Source organism: Hemitrygon akajei, chromosome 1, assembly GCF_048418815.1.
Source record: "Hemitrygon akajei chromosome 1, sHemAka1.3, whole genome shotgun sequence".
NCBI lineage: Eukaryota > Metazoa > Chordata > Chondrichthyes > Myliobatiformes > Dasyatidae > Hemitrygon > Hemitrygon akajei.
Genome location: NC_133124.1, coordinates 13231833 through 13252196, shown reverse-complemented (window position 1 = coordinate 13252196; position 20364 = coordinate 13231833). Strand labels below are relative to the sequence as shown.

At 43.1% G+C, this 20364-nt stretch overlaps 1 protein-coding gene across 9 annotated transcripts in view; it reads left to right on the top strand.

The window, feature by feature from the left end:
- The window catches only part of LOC140721728 (cAMP-regulated phosphoprotein 21-like), a 342335-nt gene that overhangs the window by 95516 nt on the left and 226455 nt on the right, over positions 1 to 20364 (top strand). Inside the window, exon 1 of one of the 9 annotated variants that reach the window (XM_073036619.1) lies at positions 6178 to 6327. The exons of the other annotated variants lie outside the window; for them this stretch is intronic. The gene's annotated coding sequence lies outside the window, so the exon portion shown is untranslated. Of the gene's footprint in view, positions 1 to 6177; positions 6328 to 20364 lie in introns of those variants that run through there. 9 annotated transcript variants of the gene reach the window in all.

Genomic DNA, 20364 nt, shown 5'->3' with positions numbered 1-20364 from the left:
GCATCACGCGAAGAAAAGAACAAATCGGGCTGCCAACAAAAAGCGAGCGATTAAGACACAGAACATTAACATCAAACCGCAGAGTTCCCGAAAGCGAGGCCACGTCCACGAGCCGCCGAGGGGAGTGAAGCCGGTCCAGAAGCCGATGGCCTCAGGCCACTGTGACCGAGTCAGTCAGTTCAGCCCCGCGTCGATGGCTGCAGGCCACAGACACAGAGCCAGTTTGCGCTGAAACACCTTGATCAAACCACGTGGATCGCATAATGAGCTGCAGGGTCTGCAACACGGGTCCACGCCCACGACCCACCGAGAAATCGAACCTTTCAGCATTAGACCCAAGACTTCTGCGCCATCCGCAGGCAGACGCGGGGGTGGGGGGGGGGGTCAAACACAGGCAGACAGGCACTGAACACCTGTTCGGTTTCCACTTATCGCTGTCAATTTTAATCTCGCTGGATGATTTAATCTACGTGGAATAATAGGTTCCTGTTCCGTCTCATCCCCACCAAATTCCCTGGGAGATGGCAAAAACGCAGGTTGCTTAGTTGGCTCAAAAATACATCTTTGAAATGGAAATTACATGCTGCAATTGGTCACGGTTGAGAAGTATATTTGAACCAGGGGTTCCCATCCTGGGGGGCATAATGTTGTTGGTCCATGGCATAAAAAGTGTTTGGGAACACCTCATTTAAAAGAAGAAGTGTATCTAGTAATTTTGTGAGCTCTCTGCAGGATGTCGCCGTTGGTCACTGCCACCATTTTACCAGAGTGAGAAGTCAGTTTCAAAGGGCTGAGACCGGCTAAATGCAGGTAGATGTGAACGTCAACAGGTACATCACTGCCACAGTGTGGTTCACCATTGCAGCCTCTTCAGTTAGTTGAAGTATTTGTTTCTGATCCTTCTGATTATGAGCTTGTATATGTGATTGATATGTAAATGACAGTCTTGTGGGTAGTCAGAAATCAGAAAAGACATCAGGTTAAACTTCATTTTTTAAATTTTATTTTATTTAGAGATGCAGCTCAGATCAGACCCTTCCGGCCCAACAAACCGCATTACCCAGCAACCCACCTATTTAACTCTAGTCTTCTTCTTTTGCCCGTTACGCCACTGCCATTTAGGGCAGCAATGAAGGTCCTCCATCTCTGGCAGCATTCACGTCTCCCTTCTTTGTGTCAGCAGCTTCCTCTTGGTTTATCGTCAGTCATGCAAGTCCCTGGAGTCTCAGGAATACAGTCACACACAAATGTAGAAGGATTCTTCATTGGTGTTCCTGTAACAATTTTGTTTCATCAGTTAGGGTTGTTAACCCTGAGCTGAACCCCTAAACCTGGAGGATCAATGGACGTAGTCTGGCCTCTACTCTTTGACCTGTTTGGCATGGGTGACCCTACCAAGAGCCAAAGCACAAAGCCCTGACTCCAGCCAGTATAGCTCTCCCGGTTATTGAGGCACACAAGCCACCAAACCACCACAAGGTTGTGGTCCCCAAGGAGGTAACACTAGCCTAATCACAGGACTATTCACAATGAATAATTAACTTACTAACCATGCGTCTTTGGATTGCGGGAGGAAGCCGACGCGATCATGGGACAAACATACAAGTGAAATCGGAATTGAACTCTGAACTCCAGAGTGCCCGATTTGTAATAGTGTTTCACTAACCTCTACACTACTGTGGCACCCTTCCACAAATCCATTTCACGCCAGAGCCCCAAAATAGAAACAAAACCGGCTTGCTTTTGCACCACGCGTATCCCCAGAGTCTTCAGCTCACTCCTGGCGTCCTGGGCCATTAAACCTTTGGGCGGAACAGAAAAACCAACAAAAAGTGGTGGCTGCAGCCCAGTCCATCACAGGCAAAGCCCTCCCCACTATTGAGCATGTCCCCAAGGAGCACTGCCACAAGAAAGCAGCGTCCATCGTCAAGGACCCCACCATCCATACATTGCTCTCATCTTGCTGCTGCCATTGGGCAGGAGGTGTTGGAGCGTCAGGTCCCACACCATCAGGTGCAGGAACAGTTATTACCCTTCAACCATCAGTCTCCTGGACCAATGTGGATAACATCACAAACTTTTAATGGTGAAGTGCAGGCCCTTCTACTTATCGAGGGAGTTCACTGCCATTGTGATTATTGTAGTTTATATCAAACCACCTCCCCCGCCCCAACCCGTGCTCGTGCTGGACAAGCGCATCAGGAGCTCAACGGCACAATCTGCAACTTCAACCATGCCAACTTAAAAACAGTCCTGCCAAAGTCCTGCTGGCACGTCAACTTCACAAGCAGAGGAGAGAATTTATTAGACCTGGTTTATAGCAACGTTTGTGGAGCTTACACCCCAGGGACTCAGACCCCGTATTGATTTTGCTAATCACTGCATACAGACCAGTTGGTTAAACATGTCAAACCAGTTCACAGGGAGATCAGGAACTTGGTCTGCACTTAAGTGGACGATCTAACCTGGACCCTCAAGACTTCCTCACGAGCCAAGAAGGAACAGCACCATCTACACTTTTTGAGGAGACTGAGGCAGTGATGCATGCAAAGCTCTCTGCCCCCCACCCATTCTAACAACTTTCTGCAGGACCACCATCAAGAGTGTCCTGTCTGGCTGCGTCATTGGGTGGGACAGAGTCTGCAAGACATCAGACCCCAAGATCCTACCAAGGGTAGTAAAAACTGCCGAGAGGATCATAGGGGTCTCCTTGCCCCTTAATGAATACGGGAGCGAGCAGACGAAGGGCCAAAAGCATTGTTGAGGATTCCTACCATGCATCCCACAATCTCGTTGACCCACTACCATCAGGAAGGAGGTACAGGAGCATCAGGACTAGGACTGCCAGACTGGGTAATGGCTTCTTCCCTCAGGCTGCGAGACTAATGAATGCTCTGACACCACTGAGGTCCCATCACTAGGACAGCGAGCTACCTACTGTTCACCTATTTTACTGTGCTTTACTACATGCATTTTGAATTCTATTTTATTAGCTTATTTTTAGTATAATATTTTGGTTTATGTGCTGTGTGTGATACATGCTGTATGGCTGCACTGTGGTCTGGGGGAATGTTGTTTCATTTGGTTGTATACATCTACAGTCAAGTGACCTCAAACTCGAAATTGAACTTCACTCACCTCAACACTGAGCTGTGCCTGCGACTTTTGCACAGTACTGTATTTGTCGACATGGAGAGGAGAGCGGGTTTGTAAATCTGACAGGAACAAAAGATGCTGGAAATGGCGAAGGTGGAGTGCCACAGGAACAGTGTGGGACAGGTGGCAGAGGAGTGCCAGGGGTAGGGGAGGTGGTGTTGGTGCAGACACACCCAGCCCTGAGACACCAAGCAAGGTAATTTGATTCCAAACATTTGTTTTATTAATCATTACAGAATGTTTCTCTAGTGCTTCCCACGAAGTTTGTAAATCTGGCAGGAGCAAAGGAGGTTGGGAATGGTGAGGGTGGAGTGTCGTGGGAGGGGTGTGGGACAGGTGGCAGAGAAGGAGCGCCAGGGGCAGGGGGTAGCGCAGGTGCAGACACACCCAGGTTGAGACACCGGGCAAAATCATTTGATTCCAAATAATTGGTTTATTGATCATTACAGAATGTCTCTCTGGTAGTTCCTGCTCCCTCCCTCTTCCTTCCCATTTTCCTAACCATGACTCCCCTCTCCCTGCCCCCTTCCCACTCTCAGTCCACAATAGAGACCCAAATCAGAATCAGGTTTATCATCTCTCATATATGTCATGAAATGTGTTTTTTTACAGTAGTAGTATAGTGCAATATATAAAATTATGACAGTGCTTCGTGGAAAAAGTGTGCTTGCATCTACCCTTTTTATAGTCCTGTTGCTGTTAACTTACCTTCTTTAAGGCTGTTTTGGCAGTGGGAGCCCAGTATTATCTGGTGCTTATCTATGAGGATATTAATAAGTACAAAAAACATTCATTAGCCAATTTTTGTGACCTGGGTTCAATGAAGCCGCTGTCTGGAAGGAGTTTGTGCTTGGCAACGTATTACTATATAAGAATATGGTAGCGTTGTAGTTCGTGCATCGTTTTGTAGTACCAGCGATCACCGATTAGGGTTCGAGGACATAAAACATTGAACATTACAGTACTGTTCCACATATGGTGTTAACCTACTCACTCTAAACATCTAGCTCCGACATAACCCTCCAGTTCTCTACATTTCACTTCAAAGTTCAAAGTAAAATTTATTATCAGAGTACATACATGTCACCACATACAACCCTGAGACACTTTGTGGACAAACTCAGCAAATCTTTAGAATGGTAACTGTAAACAGGATCTGTAAACTGGAAGCAAACTGTGCAAATGTGGATAATAAATGAATAAATAGCAATAAATAACAAGCATGAAATAACAAGTTAAAAGAAATGAGTGTAGTTATCCCCTTTTGTTCAAAAGCCTGATGGGTGAGGTTAGTAACTATTCTTGAACCTGGTGGTGTGAGTCCTGAGGCTCCTGTACCTCCTACCTGATGGCAGTAGCGAGAAAAGACCATGGCCTGGATGGTGGAGATCTTTGAGGATGGATGCTGCTTTTTGATGGCAACATTTCATTGAGATGTGCCCAATGGTTGCGAGAGTTTTACCTGTGATTTTCTGGGCTAAATCCACTACCTTTTGTAGGATCTTTGCCTGTTTAAGGAGTTTGTACATTCTCCCCGTGACCGTTAGGGTTTCCTCAGGGTTGTCCTGTTTCCTCCCGTATTCCCACAAAGACGTACGGGTTTGACAGCTGATTGGTCACATGGGTGTAATTGGGTGGCACAGGCTCATTGGGCGGGAAGGGCCCGTTACCGTGCTGTATCTCTAAACTAGCTTTGTTTGTCACACGAACATCGAAGCAACAAAACATACAGTGAAATGCACCATTTACTTCAGTGACCAACACAGTCCAAGTTTGTGCTGGTGGCCATGCTTCTGATGCCAACCTGGCATGCCCTCCACTCACTGGCCCGTACGTCATTGGAATGTGGGAGGAAAAACACAAGGTCATCGGGAGAGTGTTCAGACACCTTACAGACAGCAGTGGGAATTGAACTCAATCCAGTGGCACTGCAAAGCATTACTGTAACTGTCGAATGTTAATGATAATATGCTCCATCCTCCAAGAATTGTCTCTCTATTTGTCGTACTAACATGCTCTACAACTAACAATTAACCTTGATATTTCTTAAATTAGATATATAGTGTTATGCAATAGTCTTTGGCACATATATATATACCTGTAGCTCGGGTGCCTAAGACTTTTGCACAGTACTGTATTTGCCAACGTGGAGCAGAGAGCGGGTTTGTAAATCTGATGGGAGCAAAGGATGTTGGGATTGGAGTGTGTAGAGCACTGCAGGAGGGGTGTGGTACAGGAGTGAGACAAGGGTTGCCAGTGGTGTGGGTGCAAACACACCCAAGCCCTGAAACACCAGGCAAGGTCATTAGGTTCCTAACAATTTTTTTTTTGATCATTACAGAATGTCTCTCTGGTGCCTCCCACTCCCTTCCCCTTTTGCCAACCATGATCCCCCTCTCCCTGCCCACTTCCCACTCTCAGTCCACAATAGAGACCCGCATCAGAAGCAGGTTTATCAGCACTCACCTATGTCATGAAATTTGGGGTTTTTTTTTGCAGTAGCAATACATAAAATTTCTACAGTACTGTGCAAAAGTCTTAGACTCCATAGCTATATATATGTGCCTAACACATTTGCACAGTACGGTATGTGATAACTTTTGATCATTTTATCTTTGATCATGAAATATAAAATATACAACTATAAATTTGATATTAATCATGTGACAGATATCTAATAATGATTTCAGGTTGCCTTAGGTAGCACGTTTTTAACCAGGCTTTATATTAGGAAACTGAGTGTGTATAATCATTCCAGGTTTATTTTTGTTATGAGGTTTACATTAGTTAGTCAGAACATAGGTTAAAAATTCATATTAGCAGATAATAAGTTCACTGCTTTAAGGTGGATAAGCGCATCCTTTGTTGAAAGCTTGTGAATGAAAATCCTAGCCTGCTGCAGGTGTAACGGCTCTTTAAAGATCCAGCAGCCAATGGTCTTGCACTCATCAGCTGGCGCTCCAGCATCACGAGCAAAACTGTGAGCAAGGGGATGGTTATTGCATAGCTACAGGAGATTTAACAGCTCCGTGTGTGGGCGGAGTGAGCTCATCTCGAGAGCAGCAGGGGAGAAGGGGAGAAAACATGTCTTCTAGGAAGGCAGATCCGTAGCAGCTTTGAATGAGAATGTGAGTTTGTAACATGAACTTGACATCCGAGATTTTGTTTGAGGTAAGAACGAAAATTTCATTTTTCAAACTGCTTCTTTCCCGTTCTTATTTTTGTTAATTGATTTCATAAGATTGCATACTGAGGTCTTTCAGAATCAAAATAATGTACTATCAAATGTGCCTTCTGTAATTCTTTATAAGTTGTCTGCAAATTTTGCCAATCCCTTTTCGAAATTTAGTGCCTTTACCTTTCAATGCTGTTTCTCAATGCACAGAAAGCACAATTTTCTTAGCGAAATCTTCCTTTCCCTTGCTACATTTCATTGTATGTTATTCTGTAAATCTATCATCGTGAAATGTTGATCAAGCTGACCAGCTTAGTTGTACAGTAACAGCTGAGAGTCAGTATGGCAATTATGTATTGCATAACCCCGTATGAGTTGAAACCAAATATAATCCATGCTGTTAAATATAAATAGTGATCAATCAATATTTATAGGAAATTGTTAGAGATATTTGTGAACACCTCTGCTAAAATACCCTATATTTTATTTCAGATATGCTGATGTTAGTTCAAAATGCAGGACACAAAAAGACGATATGCATAATAAAAATAGATGTTGTATATCACATAATAAGTAGTTTTATCAATTAAATGGACAAATATTACAACAGTATAATTCAAAAAATACAGAGCCTGTGATGACAGAATTTATTCTTTGCTTGGTTTTTGAATTATACGCTTTAAGAATAGTGTTACCAAGACAACCATAACATCTTCATTGTGAGCTAGCTTACACATCAGGCATGGTCCAATTTTAGAATAATTTAAATAACACAGGAACCTGCGGAGCAGCGGTGCAGTTACGGATGAAGGTTACAGTTGATACTTGTATCCGAAGCCTTGCAAAGGACTGGTGAGATTCGAACAGAGCAGGACCGGAGACAGCTGTCAATCATCTTTGTAACTTTTGACACTGTGAAGCTATTTTCAAGTATGCAAGAATCTGCTGTTGAGTTAGCAACTTCTAACCTGACACCAATACACTGTTGCTGTAAGAACGTTGAATCCTTTGTGAAGGATTATGCCCGCTATGCTTAGGCACATCACTCGTTTGTGTCCATTAAAAAAACATGCTGGAAAGAATTGTCTCACAAAAATCGGTAATGATCAAAGGAAGATTCAAGCCCTTCTAAAAAGGCAATCTGCATAATGGACTACTGTAATAGAATCATAGAACACTAGAGCACAAAACAGGCCCTTCAGCCCATCTAGTCCATGACAAACTATTAATCTGCCTAATCCCATTGACCGGAACTCAGACCATAGCCCTCCATAGCCCTCCAACCCATGCAACTATTCAAACTTGAATTAAATATTGAAATCAAACCCAATCAGCCACCTCTGCTAGCAGCTCGTTCCATGCTCCCAGTACCCTTTGAGTGAAAACGATCCCCCTCATGTTCCCCTTAAATGTTTCACCTTATTCCCTCTTTGACCTCTGGTTCCAGTCCTACTCAACCTCAGTGGAAAAAGCCTGCTTGCATTTACCCCATCGATACCTCTCATACTTTTGTATACCTCTATCAAATCTCCCCGCGTTCTCCTACACTCTAGGAAATAAAGTCCTAATCTATTCAACCTTACCCTAGAATAGACACAAGAGGTACTGCAGATGCTGGAAATCTAGAGCAATACCCACAATGTGCTGGAGGAGCTCAGCAGGTCAGGCAGCATCGATGGATGGGAATAAATAGTCGACGTTTCGGGCCGAGACCCTGCCCAGGTCCTTAAGTCCCAGCGGAATCGTATTAAATGTTCTCTGCACTCTTTCAATCTTATTGATACCTTTCCTGTAGGTGGGTGACCAGAACTGCTCACAGTGTGTACTGATGTTGATATGCTCCCTGCAAAAGAAAAAAATAGGTGATGCTTATCTTATGTAGGCTCGCCAGCTCGATTCACTGAAATTATGTACAGAAAACTCATTAGAGGTGAGCGCCATCAAGATGGTGCTTCTATTAACTGAAATTAAAACTTCAGGCTTAAGTTTTAATGGTAATTGGCTGAGTCGTTCATTTTCATCAACCTACAAGTCATCTATTCTTTGGGTCAATGTTCATTCATTTTAATGTTCCCTTAAGGGGATCTGCAATATGTTTTTGTTCTATCAGTGATTTAAGGATTATCTTTATTTATCACACGCATATCAAAGTTCAAAATAAATTTATTATCAGAGTACATATATGTCACCAAATACAACTCTGAGATTTATTTTTCTGTGGGCATACTCAGCAAACCTACAGAATGGTAACTATAACAGGATCAATGAAAGATCAACCAGAAGACAACAAACTGTGCAGATGTAAATATAAATGTTTAGCAATAAATAATGAGAACATGAGACAATGAGATCGTCGGTTATGGGAACATTTCAATGCAGGGTCATGTGTGTGAAGTTATCATCCCCGTTTGTTCAAGAGCCTGATGTTTGAGGGGTGGTAACTGTTCCTGAACCTGGTGGTGTGGGTCCTGAGGCACCTGTACCTTCTACCTGATGGCAGCAGCGAGCAAACAGCATGGCCTGGGTGGTGGTGTGAGATACATCATCTGCATCAATGACCTGCGCAGTCGAAGGATATACAGGAGGCAGCCCACAAGTGTCACCATGCTTCCAGCACCAACAGAGCATGCTCACGACTTACTAACCTTAAGCAACTCACACAAAACGTTGGAGGAACTCAGCAGGTCAGGCAGCATCTATGGGAAAGAATTAACAGTCGACATTTTGGGCTGAGAGGGAAGGGTGAAGGTGCCTGAGTAAAAAGGTGGAGGGAGGGGAAAGAGGTTAGCTGGAAGGTGATAGGTGAAGTCAGGTGGGTGGGAAAGGTCAAGGACTGGAGAACCTGATAGGAGAGGAGAGTGGACCACTGGAGAAAGGGAAGGAGGAGGGGACCCATGGGGAAGTAATAGGCAGGTGAGAAGAATTCCAAGCTCAAAATGGGAATAAAGGAAAGGGGGTGGAATTGTTTGCTGGAAGGAGAAAGCAATCAGGTTAGCAAGTTGGAATAAAAGGTGTTGCTCCTCCACCCTGAGGGAGGCCTCACTTTGGCACAAGAGGAGGCCAAGGACCAAAACTTGGGAACAAGAACACGAATGCTAACCTTCACCCGTACACCTTTGGAATGTGACAGGAAACCCAGGCGGGCGTGGGGAGAATGTACAGACAGCAGCTAAAATTGAACACTGAGATAACAGCTGGAGATATAAAGTGTTACAAATTCAGTAAGGCCGAATTTGGAGTATTGTGTACAGTTCTGGTCACTGAATTATAGGAAAGATATCAACAAAATAGAGAGAGTACAAAGAAGATTTACTAGAATGTTACCTGGGTTTCAGCACCTAAGTTACAGGGAAAGGTTGAACAAGTTAGGTCTTTATTCTTTGGAGTGTAGAAAGTTGAGGTGGGACTTGATAGAGGTATTTAAAATTATGAAAGGGATAGATAGAGTTGACGTGGATCGGCTTTTTCCATTGAGAGTAGGGGAGATTCAAACAAGAGGACATGAGTTGAGAGTTAGGGGGCAAAAGTTTAAGGGTAGCATGAGGGGGAATTTCTTTACTCAGAGAGTGGTAGCTGTGTGGAATAAGCTTCCAGTAGAAGTGGTAGAGGCAGGTTCGGTATTGTCATTTAAAGTAAAATTGGATAGGTATATAGACAGAAAAGGAATGGAGGGTTATGGGGTGAGTGCGGGTCAGTGGGACTAGGTGAGAGTAAGTGTTCAGCGTGGACTAGAAGGGCTGAGATGGCCTGTTTCTGTTCTGTAATTATTATATGGTTATATGGTTACACGAACTACTACGCTATCGAGGTGCAATGACCAATAGTCTATGAGTGACATTAGTAAAATGAGAGGCGTGCATACTTTCATTGTCATCATTATGTGCCATGTCGTGTGCCGTAGATGATCATGGATTTTGACCATGATTGTTCTTGGCAAATTTTTCTACAGAAATGGTTGGCCATTGCCTTCTTCTGGGCAGTGTCTTCACAAGATGGGTGAGCCCAACCATTATCAATACTCTTCAGAGATTGTCTGCCTGGTGTCAGAGGCCACATAACCAGGGCTTGTGATGTGCACCGGCTGCTCATGTGACCATCCACCCCCTGCTCCCATGGGTTCACATGACCCTGATCGGGGTGGGGGGGTGTGTCTAAGCAGGTGCTACACCTTGCGCTAGGATGACCTGCAGTCCAGCAGAGGGAGGGGCGCATTACACCTTCAGTAGAGATGTATCTCCAACACGTCACTCTATCTTTTTTAAAAGAGTTGCTATTAGGGCGACTAAAATGTTCTGATGATACATCAAGACTTTGAAACATGTGGTGGAAAACAGTTTCCTTAGTTCCTGAATGTTTTAGGCAGGTCACTAGTGAAGCAATAAGAAGTTCAGCTCAGGATAGTATTTTACTGGACCACAAACTCACTCTCCAAAAAAAAACACACACACACACACACACACAAAATCTGGAAGTACACAGCAGGTCAGTCAGCATCTGTGGAGAGGAATAAACAGTCAGCATTATAGACCAAGATACTTCATCAGTGCCTCCTCATCTTTATCTCCTAATTGTGTGGCAATCAAACCTGACAGAATTTGCAATAAAAATATTTTTGGGATTAAACAGGACACTCTTTAAGCTTAGGCAGGAGAATGGGGTTGAAATGGATAATAAATCAGCCATGTTGGAATGGCAGAGCAGACTCAATGGATGAGATTCTCCTCCTATGTCTTCTGGGCTTATGTTCTAATATCATATTCTAACTCAGAGAGGCCATGATATGCCTATATCTAATTGGTTTCCAGAAAATAACTTAAACAAGACTGCTTTTCAGGAAAACCCGATAAAGAGAGCTAGTTATTTAAGAGTAACACACGCAAAATGCTGGAGGAAGTCAGCAGGTCTGGCCGTTTCTATGGAGATGAATAAACAGTCAATACTTCAGGCATAGACCCTTCATCTGGACTGGAAAGGAAAGGGGAAGATGCCAGAATAAGAAGATGAGGGAGGGGGAAGGAGGAAAAGCTAGAAGGTGATATGTGAAACCAGGTGGGTGGGGGGGTGGTGAAGTAAGAAGCTGGGAGGGGGTTGGTGGACAAGGTAAAAGGCTGAAGAAGAAAGAATCTGATAGGAGAGGAGAGTGGACCATGGGAGAAAGGGAAGGAGGAGAGTCACTAGGGAGTGGTGAGGAGAAGAGGCAAAAGGACAGACTGGGGAATTGAAGAAGAGCAAAAGGGAAGGTGAAAAATTAATTGAAGTTAGAGAAATCAATGTTCATGCCATCAAATTGGAGGCTACCTGGATGGAATAAGAGTTATTGATCCTCCAGCTTGCGGGTGGCCTCATCATGTCAGAAGGGGAGGCCATGGACTGGCAGGTCAGAAAGGGAATGGGGATTGGAATTAAAATGTTTGGCCACAGGAAGATCGAGTTACTAAAACTATTTTTTAAATATCTTGTACAGCATCAAAAATCTTATTGTTTAAATTGTATAAAATTAACTATAGCCGTTCCCATTAAAGATGGATAGTCTAATCCAGAGTTACAGCAAACTCAAGATTCAAGGTTGTTTAGTGTCATTTCGAGCACACGAGTGTAGCGGAGAATGTAATAATTCTTCCTCTGGGTCTGATGCAGCACAAAAAACCACAATAAGATAAAGAACCAATAATAAAAACAACACAATAAATAAAAATGCATAAAATAGCATATATACATAGACTGTATGATTGTCTATTAAGTGATGCTCGGCACAGTAGTGTCTGCGCATAAGGTGATTCTGACAGAAAATGATTAAGTAGCGATGGTTGGGGGAGGTGTGGTGGGGTGGGTGGAGGTGTTGATCAGCTTTACTGCTTGGGGAAAGTAACTGTTTTTGAGTCTGGTGGTCCTGGTGTGGATGCTACGTAGAGAGTTAGAGTGGAACGAACAGTCCATGGGTGGGATCCTTCATGATGTTATTGGCCATTTTTACGGCACCTTTCTCAGCTGGTGTCCTTGATGGTGGGAAGGTTGGAATCCCCAAATCTTGGTGGAAGTGACTTTTAATTTATTTGATATTTGTATTGCCTAATGCCAGTGTTAAAACAGCAAAATAACAAATTACAATGGTGGTGCGTTCAGCCACAACAGCTTCTACAGAGCCAACCAAGAGTGTTACCATCTTTTTTAGAAGTATTATTTTACAATCCCATGACCCTGCTAGACATGAAGAACTTAAAGCACTGCAGGTCCACCCCATCAGCAAGTAGCTCATTGGAGAAGAAACTGAGGAGCTGGGCTTAGAGAGACATCGGAGGAATCAGTGCACAGTCTAACATCATAGTCACCCCTCTTATGATCACAAGACCCTGTTGGACTTTGTTAATGTGGTATGCTGCAGGCCTGATTCACTGAGTTATTGGCAGAGCAATAAATATTGAGAATATGAGATGGTGTCCTTGAAAGCGAGTCCATTGGTTGTTGGAACAGTTTAGTGATGGGGTGAGTGAAGTTATCCCTTTTGGTTCAAGAGCCTGATGGGTCAAGGGTAATAACCATTCCTGAACCTGGTGGTGTGAGTCCTGAGGCTCATGTACCTGCTTCCTGATGGCAACAGTGAGAAGAGAACATGGCCTGGGTGGTGGGAGTCCCTGATGATGGATGCTGCTTCCCTGAAACAATGCTCCGTGTAGATGTGTTCAGTGGTAGAGAAGGCTTCATCTGTGATGTACTGGGTTGCTTCCGTACCAGGCTGTGATGCAACCAGTCAATATACTCTCCACCACACATCTATAGGTGTTTGTCAGAGTTTTAAATGTTATGCTGAATCTTCACAAACTTGTAAGGAGGTGGAGGCGCTGCCGTGCTTTCCTTGTAATTGCATTTACATACTGGGCTCAGGACAACCCCTCTGAAATGATAACACCGAGAAATTTAAAGTTGCTGACCCTCTCTACCTCTGATCCCATGATTAGGTTTGGCTGGCTCATGGACCTGCGCTATCCTCCTCCTGAGTCAAAGAGGGAAGTTGGTGATAGTTTCCTTCTGAACGACTTCCATACTTTTCTTTGTTTCATGAATGTCTGGAGAAGACAAATTTCAGAGATGTATACTGCAGATCTCGATCTCAGAGTTGTTTCCTCGGAGCTGTGTGTTGCTTTGGATTTCCAACATCTGCATACATTTTCGTGGTTCTATACTGCATATATACTTTGATAATAAATGTAACTTGAACCTTGAAACTTGAACCTGAGATTAATAGCATCAGATTCCAACAACAAGCTGTCGAGAGATTCTGACATATAACTGATTTAGCTGAGGCTGGTTGAGGGTGAAATGTTGCTCAGGACATTATAGAACTTCTCTAGTTTTCCTTTAAAGAATGAAATGAGTTTTTTTAATTTTCCACTGAAGAGACTGAATGTGCTCATGATTTATATTTTATCTGGAAAATGACATTTCTAGTGTAGAAACAGTCTCTTCATATTGCACCAAAATTATCCAAAGCATCTGTTATTGCCACCTTAATTGCTAAGTTATTACAGTAATGATATTGCAGGATGTTTAAAAGTAAGTTGTAAGCTTTAGTTTTTTCCCCTCGGTCTATGAGTCATCCTTCAAAGGTAGGTGGGATGAATTGTAGACGCAGTAACAATTGAATTATGAATTCTCCTAGTTTGTGTGTTGACAATTAATGCTCTCAGTTTGAAAATGATGAATATCCTCTAGGTACAGCTGTAAATGTAATTTTAGTGCAAAACTTTCACAATTTGCTTGATTGTTTTGAAGTTTATTTTCTTCTTTTTATTGAGATACAGCGCAGAATAGGCCATAAGACCATTGACATAGGAGCAGAATTAGACCATTCAGCCCACTGAGTTTCCTCCAACATTCCATCATGACTGATCCCGGATCCCACTCAACCCATACACCTGCCTTCTCGCCATATCCCTTGATGTCCTGACCAATCAGGAAACTATCAACTTCTGCCTTAAGTATACAAAATGCTGGAGGAATTTCTATTTACCAACAGGTGACCTTCTTTGTCTCAACTAAAAAGCATGTGGGTTCACAAACTAACTATTTGTGTGCACACCCACTAGGATTCCTTGACTCTCCATGAACAGTCAATAAAGAGAACAGGTATTACCCAGGATATGAGTCTATGCTGGCCAGGCGTTCCTCCTGGTTCCTCTCCAATCTCCACATGTCCTCCAAATCCACGATCGTTGGTCTCTGATGGTTGGAGAGTTATTGTTCTTCTGCATGTGAAGCTCCTAACTCTTATAGTGTTCCTCATCAGTTCAAATGATGCACCTCCAATGACTCAAGGTCTTCTGACCTACCTGGGTCACCTTCTTATTAGTGCTGGCCCAGGACTACAACTAGGATTGTACTATAGTCTCTGCGCTCTGCCTCATGCCTTTGTTCTTTTCAACTCTGACTGATTCAAACCAGTCAAACCAAGTGACCCAGACACTGAGCTTCCTCCTTCAAGCTTATAACTTTACATAATATAGAGCTACTTTCTGAGAATAGTCTCAGGTTTAGCAGCTCATCAGCTGAAACTCCTTGTGTCCACATAAGTTATCCCGGAGCAAGAACCAGTTCATCAAAGAGTTCACAGAATGGGTGGCTGCAAGGACAGTCTCACAAAATGGCCACCTCCATCTCCTTTAAGCACATGGCAAGAACGATGACAATTGGTTTGTCTACTTCCACTGTTCCTGATTCATTTGAATTCACTGATTTGTAGACTGTAGCTCTTTCTGGCCAGCACCTTCATATTCATGGACCAGGAACACTATCTCACTCTTTGCTCTCCTTTTGCACTGCTAATTTATTTTTATATTTAATTCTTGCTGTAACTTATCATAATTTTATGCAAAACAACAAATTTTGCAACATATATAAGGGAAAATAAACTTGATTCTGATTATTAATTATATTTCTTGGCAAAAATCTGAATAAATCCATTATTTTTCCGCTACTGAGAGCCAAATGCAGTGGGTGGAAAGGAAAGATGTGTCATAGGAATTTGGCATGATGGGGATCCTTAATGATGGATGCTGCTTTTTTGAGGCATCACCGTTTGAAAGTATTCTCAATGCTGGGGAGGATAGTGCCCATGATGATGTTTGCTGAGTTTGCAACTTTCTGCACTTTTTCCAGTCCTGTGCAGTGGCCCTTCCATACCAGAGTGTGATGCAACCATGGTACATTTGTAAAACATCACAAGAGTCTTTACTGAGATATCCTGTCTCCTCAAGCTCCTAATGAAATATAGCCATTATCATACCTCCTTTGCAATTGCATCAATATGATAGGTCCAGAATAGATTTTCAGAGATGTTGGCACCCAGGAACTTGAAAGTACTCATCCTTCAAAGAGGACTAGAATGCATTCTGTCAACTTCCCCTTCCTGAAGTCCTCAAACAATTCCTCGGCCATGTTGATGTTGAGTGCAAGGTTGCAACACCACTCAACCAGCTGATCTATCTGGTTCCCGTATGCTTCCTCATCACCATCTGAAATTCTGCCAACAATAGTTGTATCAGCAGCAAATTTATAGATTGCATTTGCGCTGTGCCTAGTCACATAATCATAGGTGTAGAGACAATAGAGTACTGGGCTAAGCTTGCTCCTTGAGGTGTACCAGTGTTGATTGTTAGTGAGGAGGAGATGGTTTTTCAGCTCTGACTGTGGGTTCCCAGTGAGGAAGTCAAGTGCCCAGTCACAGAGGGAGTAATGGCCTGCAGACCCTGTCAGAGCTGACGTGCATTCAATTCCATCGAACTTCAACCAGAATTGTTTTCTCACTCTTAAGATAGCCTTTTTTAGGCCATTGCTGAACTACTTGTCTTATTCTGCATCTGAGGTCACAGATCTAGGCCTCAGCAGACTGTGAATCTCCTAGTTCATCCATAGATTTTGGTTGTGCATGTCAATAGACAATAGACAATAGACAATAGGTGCAGAAGAAGACCATTCAGCCCTTCACACCTGCACCGCCATTTTGAGATCATGGCTGATCATCTGCTATCAATACCCGGTTCCTGCCTTGTCCCCATATCCCTTGATTCCCCTATCCATAAGATACCTATCTAGCTCCTTCTTGAAAGCATCCAGAGAATTGGCCTCCACTGCCTTCTGAGGCAGTGCATTCCAGACCCCCACAACTCTCTGGGAGAAGAAGTTTTTCCTTAACTCTGTCCTAAATGACCTACCCCTTATTCTCAAACCATGCCCTCTGGTACTGGACTCTCCCAGTATCTGGAACATATTTCCTGCCTCTATCTTGTCCAATCCCTTAATAATCTTATACGTTTCAATCAGATCCCCTCTCAATCTCCTTAATTCCAGCATGTACAAGCCCAGTCTCTCTAACCTCTCTGCGTAAGACAGTCCAGACATCCCAGGAATTAACCTCGTGAATCTATACTTCCTCTACAGCCAGGATGTCCTTCCTTAACCCTGGAGACCAAAACTGTACACAATACTCCAGATGTGGTCTCACCAGGGCTCTGTACAAATGCAAGAGGATTTCCCTGCTCTTGTACTCAATTCCCTTTGTAATAAAGGCCAACATTCCATTAGCCTTCTTCACTGCCTGCTGCACTTGCTCATTCACCTTCAGTGACTGATGAACAAGGACTCCTAGATCTTTTTGTATTTCTCCCTTACCTAACTCTACACCATTCAGATAATAATCTGCCTTCCTGTTCTTACTCCCAAAGTGGATAACCTCACACTTAGTCACATTAAACGTCATCTGCCAAGTATCTGCCCACTCACCCAGCCTATCCAAGTCACCCTGAATTCTCCTAACATCCTCATCACATGTCACACTGCCACCCAGCTTAGTATCATCAGCAAATTTGCTGATGTTATTCTCAATGCCTTCATCTAAATCGTTGATGTAAATCGTAAACAGCTGCGGTCCCAATACCGAGCCCTGTGGCACCCCACTAGTCACCACCTGCCATTCCGAGAAACACCCATTCACCGCTACCCTTTGCTTTCTATCTGCCAACCAGTTTTCTATCTATGTCAATGTCTTCCCCCCAATGCCATGGGCTTTGATTTTACCCACCAATCTCCTATGTGGGACCTTATCAAATGCCTTCTGAAAATCGAGGTACACTACATCCACTGGATCTCCCCCGTCTAACTTTCTGGTTACATCCTCGAAAAACTCCAACAAATTAGTCAAGCATGATTTACCCTTGGTAAATCCATGCTGGCTCGGCCCAATCCTATCACTGCTATCTAGATATGCCACTATTTCATCTTTAATAATGGACTCTAGCATCTTCCCCACCACCGATGTCAGGCTGACAGGTTGATAGTTCTCTGTTTTCTCCCTCCCTCCTTTCTTAAAAAGTGGGATAACATTAGCCATTCTCCAATCCTCAGGAACTGATCCTGAATCTAAGGAACATTGGAAAATGATTACCAATGCATCAGCAATTTCCAGGGCCACCTCCTTTAGTACCCTAGGATGCAGACAATCTGGACCTGGGGATTTGTTAGCCTTCAGTCCCATCAATCTACTCATCACTGTTTCCTTCCTAATGTCAATCTGTTTCATTTCCTCTGTTACCCTATGTCCTTGGCCCATCCATACATCTGGGAGATTGCTTGTGTCTTCCTTAGTGAAGACAGATCTAAAGTACTTATTAAATTCTTCTGCCATTTCTCTGTTTCCCATAACAATTTCACCCAATTCATTCTTCAAGGGCCCAACATTGTTCTTAACTATCTTCTTTCTCTTCACATACGTAAAAAAGCTTTTGCTATCCTCCTTTATATTCCTGGCTAGCTTGCGTTCGTAACTCATTTTTTTCTCCCTGTATTGCCTTTTTAGTTAAGTTCTGTTGTTCCTTAAAAACTTCCCAATCATCTGTCCTCCCACTCACCTTAGCTCTGTCATACTTCCTTTTTTTTAATGCTATGCAATCTCTGACTTCCTTTGTCAACCACTGTGGCCCCTTTCTCCCCTTTGAATCCTTCCTTCTCCGGGGGATGAACTGATTTTGCACCTTGTGCATTATTCCCAAGAATACCTGCCATTGCTGTTCCACTGTCTTTTCTGCTAGGATATCCGTCCAGTCAACTTTGGCCAGCTCCTCCCTCATGGCTCCATAGTTTCCCCTGTTCAACTGCAACACTGACACCTCCAAGCTGCCCTTATCCTTCTCAAATTGCAGATAAAAACTTATCATATTATGATCACTACCTCCTAATGGCTCCTTTACTTCAAGAACGCTTATCAAACCCTGTTCATTACATAACACTAAATCCAGAATACCCTTGTCCCTGGTCGGTTCTCGTACAAGCTGTTCCAAGAATGCATCCCGTAGGCACTCTACAAACTCCCTATCCTGGGGTCCAGCACCAACCTGATTCTCCCAGTTCACCTGCATGTTGAAATCCCCCATAACTACTGCGACATTACCTTTGCCACATGCCAATGTTAACTCCCTATTCAACTTGCACCCAATATCCATGCTACTGTTTGGTGGCCTGTAGACAACACCCATTAGGGTCCTTTTGCCCTTACTGTTCCTCAGTTCTATCCACACAGACTCCATTTCTCCTGATCCTAAGTCCCCCCTTGCAAAGGACTGAATCTCATTCCTCACCAACAGTGCCACCCCACCCCCTCTGCCCACATTTCTGTCCCTACGATAGCACGTATACCCTTGTACATTCATTTCCCAGGTCTGATCTCCCTGCAGCCATGTCTCCGTTATCCCAACAACATCATAGTTACCCATTTGCACCTGGGCTTCAAGCTCATCCGCCTTATTTCTGACACTTTGTGCATTCAGATATAGAATTTTTAGCCCATTTCTCCTCTCTCTGTTTGAATTGCTGCCTGTTGTGCTTAACCCAGCTCCCCGAACTCCCATCGGGCTATACGCCCTTAGAATTTTGTTGTCCTTCCTAAATTTACTTATTCTTTCTACACATTTAACTCCATGTTCCGTCAGACCATCCCTCTGTACATGTGTCCTCCTTATCACTTGTTCCGCCTCATCTTTCTCTACTACACACTTAATATTCCGGAACCTTGTAGTCCTTGTCGGGTATATTCACTTACCTGTTTATCCCCCACAATGAGTTTAGCTGCCAATGCCCTCTATTTGAGCGGTGGGTCCCCTACGCCCTATCCAGGAGGTAATACTTCCAGCTAACAAATTAGTTTAAATGCAGTTCATTTATTTTTTTGATACAAGTTTAAATGCAGACAAAATTCTTAAAATGCATTTAAAACTCACAGAGGTTTTCATCTAAAATTTTATCTCAATTTCCAAAAAAAAACAAAGGATTCCCAAACACAGTACAGTTCCTATAAGCTAAAAAGACGTGCCAATGAGTTGCAGATGCACAAATCATCAATTGCAGAAATCAAAGGCAGAGAAATGGATTCTAGTTGTTCCAGCTTTCTGTCATTCTTCTTGCTGTTCTATGACCATTCCTAACAAGTATTTAGATAGATAGATAGATAGATAGATAGATAGATAGATACTTTATTCATCCCCATGGGGAAATTCAACTTTTTTTCCAATGTCCCATACACTTGTTGTAGCAAAAACTCATTACATACAATACTTAACTCAGTAATAATATGATATGCATCTAAATCACTAACTCAAAAAGCATTAATAATAGCTTTAAAAAAAAGTTCTTAAGACTGTTTATTCTAAATTTAGTCTGGTATTTAGACTGTTTTATTTGCCACTTGGGAAACTTCAAACACGTGATATTTTTCAGATACCTTTTCACACAGATGGTCCAATTGTTTCTTGCAACAGAATTTACAAACACCCAACATCAACACTGTGAATTGACCAAACACTGATGCTATGTACCCTCTGAGTATACAAATCTTTCAACTATTAATAGATCATCTATTTGATGTGCTAAGTGATGGTATCAATTTTGTCTGCAATCTTCCTCAAACTAAATAACTTAGCCAGTGTTGTCTAGTTTGATACCCAATTAACTCAACGCCCTTGTCTTACACTGCAGCTCCTGAGCAACCA